General features: G+C 44.6%; 1 protein-coding gene across 1 annotated transcript in view; it reads right to left on the bottom strand.

Annotated features, from left to right (window-relative positions):
- WDFY2 (WD repeat and FYVE domain containing 2) overlaps positions 1–14,783 on the bottom strand; it is a 46,033-nt gene that overhangs the window by 24,915 nt on the left and 6,335 nt on the right. The gene's annotated exons all lie outside the window — the stretch shown is intronic.

Genomic DNA, 14,783 nt, shown 5'->3' on the forward strand with positions numbered 1-14,783 from the left:
CGTCTGTGCACGGGCGGGTTGCGATTCAGCGCATCTGTGCATAGCACGATTTGGCGCTTCTGCGCATGTGCGACCGCTGAAACCTGGAAGTACCACATTCCGGTACTTCCGGGTTTTGGCGGTCTGCAACCCCAAAAACACGCAACCTGAAGTGTCTGTAACCCGAGGTATGACTGTACTGGTTTTCTGGAAAATTCTGGATACCCCTAATATTAACACATTTTCCCATGGGGAGGATACAAGAAAAGCAATAAAGTTTTTGTTACAGCACTTAAGGGCTATTTCGCATATGGCGACGTTCTCTCACAAGAGCACTTCAATCCCACACTTAACATGCCACTCACTGGCGCCTCCCCTTCTGGAATGGTCTTCTATGAGCAGCTGAAGCAGAGGGCAGAAAGAACCACCACTGAACCCAACTGACACCATTTGTGGCCATTTCAATATTGATGCACCATTAGGAAGAGTCCGTACTTCTCGTTTGTGTGTTTGCAAGAGTTCTCAACCAGTTGTAGATGCAAAACAAAAATGCAAATTTTGTTTGGTCCTATGAAGTTCAAAAATATTCTCAGCCAAATGAGCACCAAGCCGAATATTACGAGCAAATCACTTTTCCCAGAGGTATGAAGTTCAAAAATATTCTCAGCCAAATGAGCACCAAGCCGAATATTACGAGCAAATCACTTTTCCCAGAGGCCATGACTTTGCTGTCATCTGTAGTTCTTTCTGTTGTTACTACTCAACCCTCGCTTACACTAAAAAGTAGTTATAGGGAGGAAATATGAAACGTTCTATGGAGGTATCTATGGGACGCGGGTGGCGCTGTGGGTAAAAGCCTCAGTGCCTAGGACTTGCCGATCGATAGGTCGGCGGTTTGAATCCCCGCGGCGGGGTGCGCTCCCGCTGCTCAGTCCCAGCGCCTGCCAACCTAGCAGTTCGAAAGCACCCCCAGGTGCAAGTAGATAAATAGGGACCGCTTACTAGCGGGAAGGTAAACGGCGTTCCGTGTGCTGCGCTGGCTCGCCAGATGCAGCTTTGTCACGCTGGCCACGTGACCTGGAAGTGTCTCCGGGCAGCGCTGGCTCCCGGCCTATAGAGTGAGATGGGCACACAACCCTAGAGTCTGTCAAGACTGGCCCGTATGGGCAGGGGTACCTTTACCTTTACCTTTTATGGAGGTATCTGTGGTGTTGTTGCCAAGGAAGAAACCCAAGACGTGAAAAGATGACAGATTATCATCTTGTTTTCTCATACTCATACAACTTGTACACATTATGGTTTACACAAACAACACACACCCATTTTGGAGTAATGCGTATCTATGGCCTTCCCAGCAGATTAGCTCATTGTTACTGTTTCTTGTTTTTTGTTGTACACTGCAAATAATTATTTGACACACACTTAGAGGCCTTAAGGGTAGGAACGAAGCACCTTGAATTGAGCCCAGAAAACTAACTGGAAGACAGTACAGTTGGTCTAAGACCAACATAAATTTGGCTGCAGCATTTTGCACCAGCTGCTGTTTCCAAACATGTTTCCATAATTTGGATAGAAACTGACCAAGGCATGCATGTACAATATTTTACTAGAAATGTGAGCAGTGTGAATGGGACAAGTAACAAATGCTGTGTGAGCTGAAGTGATGGGACTTCTTCCTTTCCTGTCTGCCAGTGATAGAAACTCAGGTATATAAGCTGGGTGCCAAATGGCTCCTTAAACCAGGGTTGCAGTCACCCAAAGAGAATGCCTAGTTGCCATTTTTGGGTCAGACAGCTCGAAAATATGACTTTTCCAATATGACTTTTTGGTTCCTGAAATTCATTCTGGTTGTGCAGATAAAATATAACAGACATAATTCTACAGAATGCGTTGCTAGTGTGTGAAAACAGTCAAGACCCAAGCATGCACCTGCCGATAGTGTCAGGCACCATCCTGGCACCCGGGCATCTTCACTTGGTCGCAAGTGACTGATAAAAAGGTAAAGGGACCTCTGACCATTAGGTCCAGTCGTGGCCGACTCTGGGGTTGCAGCGCTCATCTCGCTTTATTGGCCGAGGGAGCTGGCGTACAGCTTCCGGGTCATGTGGCCAGCATGACTAAGCTGCTTCTGGCGAACCAGAGCAGCGCACGGAAACGCCGTTTACCTTCCCGCCGGAGCGGTACCTATTTATCTCCTTGCACTTTGGCATGCTTTCGAACTGCTAGGTGGGCAGGAGCAGGGACCGAGCAACGGGAGCTCACCCCATCACGGGGATTTGAACTGCCGACCTTCTGATCGGCAAGTCCTAGGCTCTGTGGTTTAACCCACAGCACCACCCTCGTCCTTAAGTGATTGATAGCCAGGTGCAAAATGCACTTGGCGAATTTCGAACGCTGCTTGCTGCAGTCCCCTCCCCAAATCTGCTCTGAAGGAGCCTCCATCAGATTGCTCTAACTTTGCAAATGGCTTAATTTTTTGTTGGAATTTGTTGCGGTCATTTTTGCACTCTTATCTATGATACTACTGAATAACTTCTTTCTCCAGATGACCAAACTATTATGCGCACAGACATCTGCCATAAAAACATTAACTGCTGACACACTGTTTTACGAGGAACAGCCAGTTGCTAATCTCTTTAAATACTTCTCTCAGAGATACAAGATAGCATCCACAGCTAAGACTATAAAACCAGTAAGACTTTACAAACTTAATCAAAAGTGTAATCCCGGGCAGATGCCAGCTAATTAGTTTGAAATAAGCACAAGTGACCCCCAAATATCTTATTTGTGTGGTGAATCAGCTCCAGCCGTCATCAGTTTGTACATTTCTGCCTTCCACACCGATGAAATTGTCATCTTTTATTCCTTTCTCTTTTGCCCTCATGTTACATGTTCTCACATAACATGTGTACCTATGGTAAAGTTTAGATTATTGCAATGCAAAAGCCAATTCATGCACTAGCAATTGTGTTTGTGTGTGTGTGTGGACAGATACAACTTAAATATCCCTCCTTATTCCTTCTTATCACCATACACAATCACAAGCTTTGAATTCTTTTCAGCCTTTATAACACAACAGTTCAGCCCAGGGCTAATGTTTTATTCACAGCAGCTAGACCATCAGTAAACAGAAAGCTTGATGCAATACTACTGAGCAATCAAAATCCTGAACTCTCAAATCCTGCTCTGCTCCCAATAGCTTGCAGAAAACTGCAGTATTTCTCACAACTCTAGTCAAGGTTTTCTTTAACCTACAACGCAGCATGGGTAAAGTTTTAGCCCAGACTGTGAACTGCTTTGTTAATGCAGCTTTTCAGCCTCTCAGCCCTCCACAGCAACACAATCTGTCCATGAGCTACCAGTTCACTCATTCAGATTGTCCCAGAAGTCTTACTATAGACATGCTATGCTATAGCATGGCCGGGCAAAATCCTCATCACAGGTTTGCAAGTGCTCACACATTTACAGTGGTACCCCTGTTACGAACGCTTCTGGTTACGAACGCTTCCGGTTACGAGCTCCACTAACCCAGAAGTAGCTGTTCCTGGTTGCAAACTTTGCCCCAGGATGCAAACAGAAATCGCGCGCCAGAGGCACGCACGCGAAGCGGGAGGCCCCATTAGCAAAAGCACACCTCAGAATAAGAACTATTTCAGCTTAAGAACGGATCTCCGGAAAGAATTAAGTTTGTAACCAGAGGTACCACTGTATTCTACTTAGTGGAAGGAGCCTTTGAAATGGAGTTTGTTGCCTCCATTGATAGAATTGTTCGGATAGGATAAGATACTTAAAGGCAACTGCGTTCTTGTTGCTCCTCCCTCTTCCTTACCTGTACATTTGGAAAGATGAAGAGTGGGCCCTGCAGTTTGCCCACTTCCCTTCTCTGTTCTTAAAGGGTAAAGGTAAAGGGACCCCTGACCATTAGGTCCAGTCATGGCCAGCTCTGGGTTTGCGGCGCTCATCTCGCTTTACTGGCTGAGGGAGCCGGCGTACAGCTTCCAGGTCATGTGGCCAGCATGACTAAGCTGCTTCTGGCAAACCAGAGCAGCGCACGGAAATGCCGTTTACCTTCCCGCCGGAGCAGTACCTATTTACCCACTTGCACTTTGACGTGCTTTTGAACTGCTACGTTGGCAGGAGCAGGGACCGAGCCACCGGAGCTGACCCCGTCGCGGGGATTCGAACCGCCGACCTTCTGACTGGCAAGTCCTAGGCTCTGTGGTTTAACCCACAATGCCACCCGCGTCCCTTTCTCTGTTCTTAGGCCCAAGTTAATCAGTGAATAAAGAGTAATACCTTTATGTAGCCAAATAAATAAGCCAGCAAAAGTTTCCAATGCTCCAAATAATTACTAGTCCCACCGACGAGATCAAGAAATCCATCCCTCTTGCAGCTGCCTGCTATACTTCTGTGCTGGGCCTGGAAGAGGACAGGAGCTTCCAACCACTGCTATTCCCCTTGGTTTCTATGCTTGACACAAAGGAGGAATGTAGGACCCTACATTTAGCCTACCTTGATTTCAGCAAGGCATTCGACAAGGTGCCCCATGATATTCTTGTAAAGAAGCTGGTAAAATGCGGTCTTGACTATGCTACCACTCAGTGGATTTGTAACTGGCTGACTGACCGAACCCAAAGGGTGCTCATCAATGGTTCCTCTTCATCCTGGAGAAGAGTGACTAGTGGGGTGCCACAGGGTTCTGTCTTGGGCCCGGTCTTATTCAACATCTTTATCAACGACTTGGATGATGGACTCAAGGGCATCCTGATCAAATTTGCAGATGACACCAAACTGGGAGGGGTGGCTAACACCCCAGAGGACAGGATCACACTTCAAAATGACCTTGACAGATTAGAGAACTGGGCCAAAACAAACAAGATGAACTTTAACAGGGAGAAATGTAAATTATTGCACTTGGGCAAAAAGAATGAGAGGCACAAATACAAGATGGGGGACACCTGGCTTGAGAGCAGTACATGTGAAAAGGATCTAGGAGCCTTGGTTGACCACAAACCTGACATAAGCCAACAGTGTGACACGGCAGCTAAAAAAGCCAATGCAATTCTGGGCTGCATCAATAGGAGTATAGCATCTAGATCAAGGGAAGTAATAGTGCCAATGTATTCTGCTCTGGTCAGACCTCACCTGGAGTACTGTGTCCAGTTCTGGGCACCACAGTTCAAGAAGGACACTGACAAACTGGAACGTGTCCAGAGGAGGGCAACCAAAATGGTCAGAGGCCTGGAAACGATGCCTTATGAGGAACGGCTAAGGGAGCTGGGCATGTTTAGCCTGGAGAAGAGGAGGTTAAGGGGTGATATGATAGCCATGTTCAAATATATAAAAGGATGTCATATAGAGGAGGGAGAAAGGTTGTTTTCTGCTGCTCCAGAGAAGCGGACACGGAGCAATGGATTCAAACTACAAGAAAGAAGATTCCACCTAAACATTAGGAAGAACTTCCTGACAGTAAGAGCTGTTTGACAGTGGAATTTGCTGCCAAGGAGTGTGGTGGAGTCTCCTTCTTTGGAGGTCTTTAAGCAGAGGCTTGACAACCATATGTCAGGAGTGCTCTGATGGTGTTTCCTGCTTGGCAGGGGGTTGGACTCGATGGCCCTTGTGGTCTATTCCAACTCTATGATTCTATGACCCTCCTCTCCCAGGCCACAATGACGGGGGTTTTTAGTATACCTAAAATCCTTTGCTTACCCCACATTTTGTTCAAAAAATTGCTTTGCATAGGTAACTACAATAGAGTTACCAAAATTTTCAAAAGTAGGGAGTCCGTGGCTTGGCTTTTGAAAAACAGCGAGTCTGCAGTAATTAGCCACGGTAATTGGGAACCGAACTACTATCCTATGCAATGAATGTGCAAGCCATTGGAGGCTGGGCCCACTGAGACGGTGCTGCTTTTGCTTCTGTTCTGCATTTCAGAGATAATTTTATACTTCTATAATTGCTAGTCACTTTAAGAGTATTTGTGGTCAAGAGTGGGGTGTAAGTATTTTAAGTGATATAAATATGCTGGTTAGAAGAGGTATGAAAAGATTTGTGCACAGTGTGCCCTATTTGTCTGCATCCTGCTGTAGATGCCTCTGCACTCGTTCAGTCTGTTTAACCAAGGGGGGGGGGGAGAGGGAGAGGGAGAGGGAGAGAGAGAGAAAACACTGCGTAAATTCAAGCCTTGTGCCCCTTTTCAAGAAAGCCAGGAAAGATGCAATACAAACGCAATACTTCCCTCGGCTGCAGAGATGCCACAGAGATAACACAATGAAATGTGATTTTATGTTACAATATGATTTGTATTATGACATGATTCATTTGAAGTTCAGACAATCCCCACACCCAAGCAAGTGGGGAAGGAAAGAGATTGGCAATGATTATCTGAAGCAAGGCCTTTCAAATGCTACAGCTTTATATGGCCCCTTATATGGCTGCATTATGTACAACACAGAAGACATGCATTCTGCTGTTGGGTGCCTGAAAGGCTAGTCTATGGGCGGAAATTGCAGATTTAACAATATGACTCAAGAACCAAAATGTTCTGAAAACACTTGAGAATGATGAGGGGTACATATCTGGGTGAGTCTAGGAGGAAGCTCCTGAGATTCAAAGGGACTGAAACAGGATCAACAGGATACCCAAGTACATCTAGCTCAGCTTTCAGACTCTCTCTCTCTCCATATACCGTATTTTTCACTCTATAGGACGCACCCAACCATAGGACACACCTTGTTTTAGAGGGGGAGAACAAGGAAAAAAAAATCTCCCCCTCTCTGCTCAGCGCCCCTTCAGCGAAGCGGCAGGAGAAATGGGGCCCCTTCCATTTCTCCTCCCGCTTTGCTGAAGGGGCGCTGCACAGCTCTCCCTCTCTGCTGAAGCCAGGAGAGTCTTGCTCTCCTGGCTTCAGCAAAAGGAACCCGAAGCCTTTGGAGCGCAGCGCGAGGTTCCGCTGCGCTCCAAAGGCTTCAGGCGGCTATCCCTGAAGCCTGGAGAGCGAGAGGGGTCGGTGCGCACCGACTCCTCTCGCTCTCCAGGCTTCAGCGAAAGCAACGCGTAGCCTCCGGAGCATGGAGGGAGCGCTCCCTCTGCGCTTTGGAGGCTTCGCGTTGCTATCGCTGAAGCCAAGGAGCCTGCATTCACTCCATAGGACGCACACACATTTCCCCTTAATTTTTGGAGGGGAAAAAGTGCGTCCTATAGAGCAAAAGATACGATATATATATTTAAATTTAAACCATACACAAGTCATAGTCCTGGGGTTCACACATAATGCTAAGAGATAGTTTATTAACTATAGTTTGTTTAATTGTCCAAACTTGGTTACAGTTTGTGGTTTGTTTGCAGTGAAACAAACCACAAGGCCAAGTTCAGTTGTAACATCAAGGCAAACCATGGTTTATCTCCCACTAGAGCAACAAAGCAGAAGGAGAAGTAGCAAAGTGGCCACTATTTTCCATGTACCACCAGCATGCTTGCACAATCACATTAAGCCATCTTTGGCTTAGTGTTACATGCAAGCCAAGCCAATCTGAAGTCATGTTTGTGTTGACTTACAAACCTTGATTTGTTCTAGCTGTGGCCAGGTGTTATGTGCCAACGCAGAACCCTTTCTGAACCATGGTTTGCTTAGAACTTAGTGAACAAGAGGGAGCGGAATCCAATAAGTTTAAGATCTGGAGTCCAACTCAAGGAATCCAATAAGTTTAAGAACTGGAGTCCAACTACCACCCAATCCCTTTAGTGCAAGATCAGGCAGAAAGGGTTCCCGAGGTGTCAACACAGTCAGCAGCAGAAATGACACAGGCTTATGCAGAAACTTTCAATTACACCAGGCAGCTTTTCAACGGTACCATTCAGAGACTACCTAAAGAGCAAATCAAGTACAGCAAGAACATTAGCAGAAGGGATTTTTATTAGCCAAACCTCTGACTAATCCAGGGGCAGACCAGGAAAGACTTAAAAGGTGAATTATTTTTAGAGGAGGAAGGTCATAAGAAAATAGGAAATGCATTCTCCAAAGCATGCCCTGGCTTTGACACAGGAGTCTAGTAAAAGCAAGATACCTGCAAGCTATGTAGTCAATAGATATTATCAGGCCCTGTTCTCTGGTTGCCCCTGTTCTCTGGTTGCCTTCTTGCACATATTTTTAGAAGAGTGCCCATGCAAAGTATTTTACATGAGCATCTAAAAAGCATAACACATCCATGCAACAAATTTGTACAAATGTGTCAGAGAACTGTAGAGTTGGAAGGGACCACGAGGGCCGTCTAGTTCAACCTTTTTCCCAACCTGGGGCTCGAACCCACAACCTTGAGATTAAGAGTGTGAGGCTCTATTGACTGAGCTTCCCAGGTGTTCTGCACATGTCAGGCAAATGTCGACAAAGAGACTGAAGGGGAGGAAGGAGGCAAGTCTTATCAACACAACTCATTAATTCTCATGGAATTGTTTTGTTTACCTAACAGTCTGGTTTCACGGGCTGATTGAGTAAAAGTCATACAACTGACTTAATCTGTTCCCAACAGACTTCTCCAGACTAAGTTTCAGATGCAATGTCCATTGCTTTGAAAATTACTAATATGTGTATGTACACATATGTGTATCTAGATGTATAGACAGACAGTGTGTATATAGTATATATACAGTGGTACCTCTGGTTGAGAATGGGATCTGTTCCGGAGGCCCGTTCGCAACCTGCGTCTGCACGTGGGTCGTGATTTGCCGCTTCTGCACATGTGTGTGACATCATTTTGCGTGTCCGCACATGTGTGAGCAGTGAAACCCAGAAGTAACCCGTTCCAGTACTTCCGGGTCACCGCGGGACGCAACCTGAAAACGCTCAACCTGAAGCAAACGTAACATGAAGTATGACTGTATATAAAAAGGGCCCCATTCACCTAAAAAACCCTATCAACAAAAGCCCTGTCCAAGGGCTTCTGGTTGCATAATGGAGGTTCCTCCCTTCCCTTCCCCTGCAGTCCTCCCAAAATTGTCTTGTGGGTGTGTGTGTCAAGACAACCCCCAGATCTGCATGCAGGGAGAGTGGCAGGAGACACTTCCCTCGGGCAAGTTGATAGGCTTGTAATGGCAGAATGTTAAATATCTATTTCTATCTACAGATATTCCAAATGAAACATGATTAAGATTTCCAAAGGTGAAAATTTCCTTCCTAACTATCCAGGAAAAGTAAGCAAGTGTTCAGCACGAAAACAGTAGCACAGTCACAATGGCGGTGCCTCTCAGCTACCCTATCCCCCAAAGAAGGACCTCATCGTGACGATTCTGTCATTCCTGAACCCAGAAGCAAGGTCCTGTTCTCTTCATGCGGCAGCCGCAAGAGAGAGAAAAGGCACATCTTGTGCACACCCACTTCCAGCTCGTTTAGCACATGGCAAGATATCTGGGTGCACCACACCATTCTAGGAGGGTTGTCATTTCAAGTGTCACTTTTGAAGCATTGCTGGGCATCTCTCTGGTATGCCGTGAAGTGAAATCCCAAGAGCCACTTTCAGTCTGAATTAAAGCCTTTAGCAGGAGATGCACAGAACTGCCTCCCCGCAGGATTAAGTCAGCTGCGAGCTGAGCTTTTTCTCCTTCATATTTGTTCCACTGTCTGATCAGCTATAGTTTCCAACTCCTGTCTCCCTGCCTCTTCCCTTTTTTATTCTTCTCTTTTATTTTGGGAGGCTGCCCTTCTTATTCCATCTGCTTCACAAATGAACCCCAAACTCTGAAAGAACTGTACAACTGACTTAATTGCATAATGTACTTAGGCTAGGGTCTATGTGACCACAAACAAAGGTTTCTGTAGCAGAAGGGAAAATAGATTGTGACTGTATTGTGATCCTTTTTATTCCGCAGAACCTCGGGGGGAGAGAGGCGAGAGACAAAGCACAAAGCATGGCAACTCCAAGGGGTTTGTGGGAATAGGTTAGTCCAACAAACAAGTTCTCTTTTTAAAATTCAAACCCCAGTTCAAGTCAGACTGCTACGTACAACATTCTGCATACATATCAACTTCATATTCTGCTGTCGTCTTATTTATTTAATTTATTTTCTGAATTTATATACATCTATCTTACCGTGTGCATGAATTAGATTGGTCCTGGTTGTTTGATGCTATCCTACCAGCTACGGCAATGGCTTACCTCTCCAAAAGGGCATGGTAGAATGTGATGCTAATATCCAATACCAAGATGAAGGTCTACCAGGCTTATGTGTTGAGCACGCTGCTTTATGGAAGTGAGCCACAGGCAATTCGCAATTCCCAGGAACCACATATGCTGTGTCAGGAAGATTTTGGGCATCACATGGCAGGACAGAGTCTCAGAGATGGGCTCTCCCAAACCCACATTCCCAGCACTTTCACACTCCTGTCTCAGTGACGTCTACGCTGGCTTGCCCATGTCTACAGAACGGAAGATGGCAGGATCCCCAAGGGAGAACTCTAGGGAGCTGGCTTCAGGCACCAAGCCTGTTGGCAGACCAACTCTGTGTTACAAAGGTGTCTGCAAACAAGACTTGAAGGCTGGCAATAACAAACACTGCCATTTGAGAATCCCTTGCAGACGACCCCAGCGCCCGGAGATACTCAGTCAAGGTTGTGTATCCACAGCAGTGACCAGCAGAGGAATGACTGCTGGGAGGAGCAAAGAGAAGAAACACCATGGTGTATCTGTAGCAGCACAATGAACACTTTCACCTGCCCCAGCTGCAACAAAACATGTCTCTCCTGTGTCTGTCTCTAAAGCCACAGCAGGTGTTGTATACCCAGATGCAGTCTTCCACTGTCTCCCAAGACAGATGGATGCCAACAACCACCACAGACACTACACTGCCATCTGGTTCCAAGAGAGCTCAGTCAGTCCTGCCAAGTCAACAGTAGGAACCACTGCTCTTTCCTAGCTCCTCCCTGTGTCTACATAATGGGTGGTAAGCCTCCAGCCCTCTGGCCCATTTCATACAGGCAGCAAGGAGGGGGCAAACGAAGAAGGCAGTGGAGGTTTAGGATCAGAGTGTTCCTTCTCCTAGGCGGGCTACCTTTCCTCGCTTTCTTGAACACTGGACGCACTATTAGTCTCCTCCACTCAATCCGCCAGAGCCTTTCTTTGCGTGCAAGGGAAGTCCCTAACACACAGAGGGTTTGAGACCCACCGGCTACCCCATTATGTGGATTATGCCAGCTATATTATCAAATTTAGTTTAACAACTTTTTCAGATTTCTCACAAAGCCTCCCACGTTTTGGCACTGACCTCCTGCTTAGTACAGCACAATGACTTTTCTACAACCTAAGCATTCAGGAAACAGATGCCACCATGGAGCAATCTTCCACGCTGCCTACCAGTTACCGTATTTTTTGCTCTATAAGACTCACTTTTTCCCTCCTAAAAAGTAAGGGGAAATGTGTGTGCGTCTTATGGAGCGAATGCAGGCTGCGCAGCTATCCCAGAAGCCAGAACAGTAAGAGGGATCGCTGCTTTCACTTCGCAGCGATCCCTCTTGCTGTTGTGGCTTCTGAGATTCAGAGTATTTTTTTTCTTGCTTTCCTCCTCCAAAAACTAGGTGCGTCTTGTGGTCTGGTGCGTCTTATAGAGTGAAAAATACGGTAACTCTCAAAAGGAAGCAAATTGTGATTTGGAAAAAAGCTAAGACACAACTGAAGGCAATCAAGTTTTACTCAGAGTAAACCCACTGAAATAAACATACCAGTAAGTAAGTTAGAGCCTTTAATTTCAATGGGTCTACACTGAGTGAAATCACCCAATGTTTGGAATTTGTCCTGAGCCCAGCCACATCAGTCTTTCACATACCCAGGGATAATCATCAACGGGACCTATTAATAAATGGAGAAAGTTTGTTATGCACCTTGAGATATTTGTATAGGCTGGATTACAAATCTATTTTAAAAATCCTCTGGGATTACTGAAATTTAAGAATGAAACACCAATAGATCAATTTCCAGAGAAAACAGGGCAATTTTTATTTAACTTATTAAGCATGTGAACACATATACCGTTTTTTCCGTGTTTAAGACGAGGGTTTTTTTTATTTAAATGACAATGCTTAAAATTTGGGGTCGCCTTATACACGGGTAGTGCTGAGATGGGACATGCGATTGGTGGCTGTCGCAAGCAGGAGATTGTCATTGGCATTTGGTGGGGTGAATGATGGCTGTGGCAAGGTCTGCTGCGGCAATTAGGCATGCGATTGTCGGCTGCTGGTGGCGAGCAGTCAGATGATTGTTGGCTTCGTGGATGCATGCGATTGGCATTGGCGGTCAGGTGGGTGAGCGATTGTTGGCAATCCCTCCCCCAAAAAGCTCAACAACTCTGGGCAATCCCCCCTCCCCCAGAAAAAGATTAACAACTCTCTGCAATCTCCCCTCATTTCCTCAATTCTGAGTCCCAAAAAACAGGGGTTGTGATACACCGGGTGTGTGGGTGTGTGTGTGTGTGTGTGTGCACGCACGCGCGCTATACATGGAAAAATACAGTACTTTGAATAACTGGACTGTAGGAAAACAAATGAGAACTAAGTACAACCTCAAGATGCAAATAAAAGATACCAAACAATATTGGTAAGGAAGGACTGATCTCCCAGACAGAATCTAAACTCCTGATTCCCAATAGGCTCACTTTTGCCAAGTTAGTTTCAGAAAGTCATACTGTGTTCTTAAAAAGGCATACAGCAGAACAAATTTGAGTTGTATCTGGAACAGATTTCCTCTCATGCAAAGTTACTACTTCTTTACCCTGTTGTTCCCATGAACCCCCAAATCTGCTATGGGTGATTGGGAGAACCTGCAGAACAAGTTGGAGGTGCAGAACAGTTTGTTCATCTAGGCCAGGCATGTCCAAAAAAGCTCAATGATAATGATCACTGCAAGATTGCAGTCTCTTGGGAGTTGGACGTGCCTCATCTAGGCTGATGATGAGACTTCAAATGCAATCCTGGCACCTGGGCATCTTCAGCTGGTCGCAAGTGGCCAACAGCAAAATGCGCATGGCAAATTTTGAATGTTAGCTATGATCAAAATTAGAATCACATCAAAGAAGGGGTTCAAATTCATATCTTAACAGGGCACATGAGATGGCTCAATAGCAGGCAACATTTCATCAGTATTACCAAATCTGACACTTTTATAATATGCCTTCATCTTTCATTAAGAGATTATATGAGTTTTAAAGTATTTATCTCAGCTAGCTACCAACCAAAGGGAAATTTGAATGTGATTTATAAAATTACCAACTTGCTTTTTTAAATGACCATTGCTAACAAGGCCAAAAAAACCCTTATTTATAAAATAATTGCCAACTTGGGAATTCTTATCAACAAAGATGGGAACTAGGCCAGTTAGTCCAATGAACCTAATTTTTTTTCTCTATAGCTGTGATTTCCAAATTGCAGTCTGCAAAATTCATTCAGATGGTCTTTTGCATTTCTATAAAAAATACAATTAAAAACCATACAGCACCTAGCACAGTGCATTACCCTTGCTACAGCAGGCAGAAAAACCCTTTTAAAGGAGGGAAATACAGCTTAACAAGTCTTCTCATTCAGATTGGTTGTAATTTTTGTACTAAAGGATGTTATCATAATTCAGAGTGTTTACAACATCTTGTTAGTCTGATAGTGTGGGAAGTGTTTAAGATAGTAGTTTTATGATTCTTTGATTCCATACTTGGGAACCAGCTCAGGGTTGCTTTGGTAGGTTATGTACCTATGAAACAACCTGCCCAAACCAGGTGCCCTCCAGATTTTTTGGACTACAATCCCTTCAGTCCCAAACAACCTTTGTAGGCAAAACCACCTGAAAGGGCACCAGGCTGGGGAGACTCAAATGCCAGAGTTTAACAGTATCTTCATTAGGCCGAACAGAAAAGTCACAAACATTTTGAATGCTTTTAGAACTCTTTGTTTGGCAAGATGTTACTAAGTAGGGAACCACGGGGTGAAAAAACAAAACCTTAGATAATTGAGGTGATTTTAATCTGTTTTAGTATTTTAACTTTTGTATGTTCTGAAGTACGGTTGTGAATTTTTCTTGATTTTCTTGTTTTAACTTTTTGTAAACCGCTTTGAGGTGCCTTTTTATTTAACAACCAGACTTTGTATAAACGTTATGAAACAAAGAAAATAATAATAATAATGATGATGTAGAAAAATTAGGCTAGATATTGTAACCATGAAGTCAGACAAAATGGAGACCATAGGCTGAGGCACCCATCCTGTCTTGCCTGTGCTTCTTAGATCATATTTTGGCTCATAAAAGGATTTAATTCTACACTGGGCACAGAAATATCGCCTCATAACTATAGACCTATTCAGTTCCACGCAGCTCTGGAGAAAGAGTGATTACGGAGATCATTTTGTTACTGAAAACACTGATTGTTCTATGCATTTTTGGCTTACATCAGCATAATACTGTCAACAGTTGAACACAAATCTGTTCTTTCACTGAGACATTCTAGAAGGGAAAAAACTATTGGTAATAAGAAGAGTCGTGCTATTTTTTTTTTTTTTAAAAAGAAACCAGGAACTAAATTGAAATAATATAATGCCTTTACAAAATCTGTTCCATAGGTGGAGAATCAAGACAGCTTTAGAAAACCAAGTCACCAGATGATGTTGAAGTTACAGTCCTTTATTTGCACAAACATTTTTTAAAAAGCTTGATCAGAAAACCTATGAAAGAACTAAAGAACTAGAACCCGCAAAATAAGCTTTGTTCTATTCCATATCTATTATCTCCTTTGCTGGGGTGTGTTCTCTTCAAGGTCTACAATAGCTTTCTCTAATC

Source organism: Podarcis muralis, chromosome 3, assembly GCF_964188315.1.
Source record: "Podarcis muralis chromosome 3, rPodMur119.hap1.1, whole genome shotgun sequence".
Taxonomy (NCBI): Eukaryota; Metazoa; Chordata; class Lepidosauria; order Squamata; family Lacertidae; genus Podarcis; species Podarcis muralis.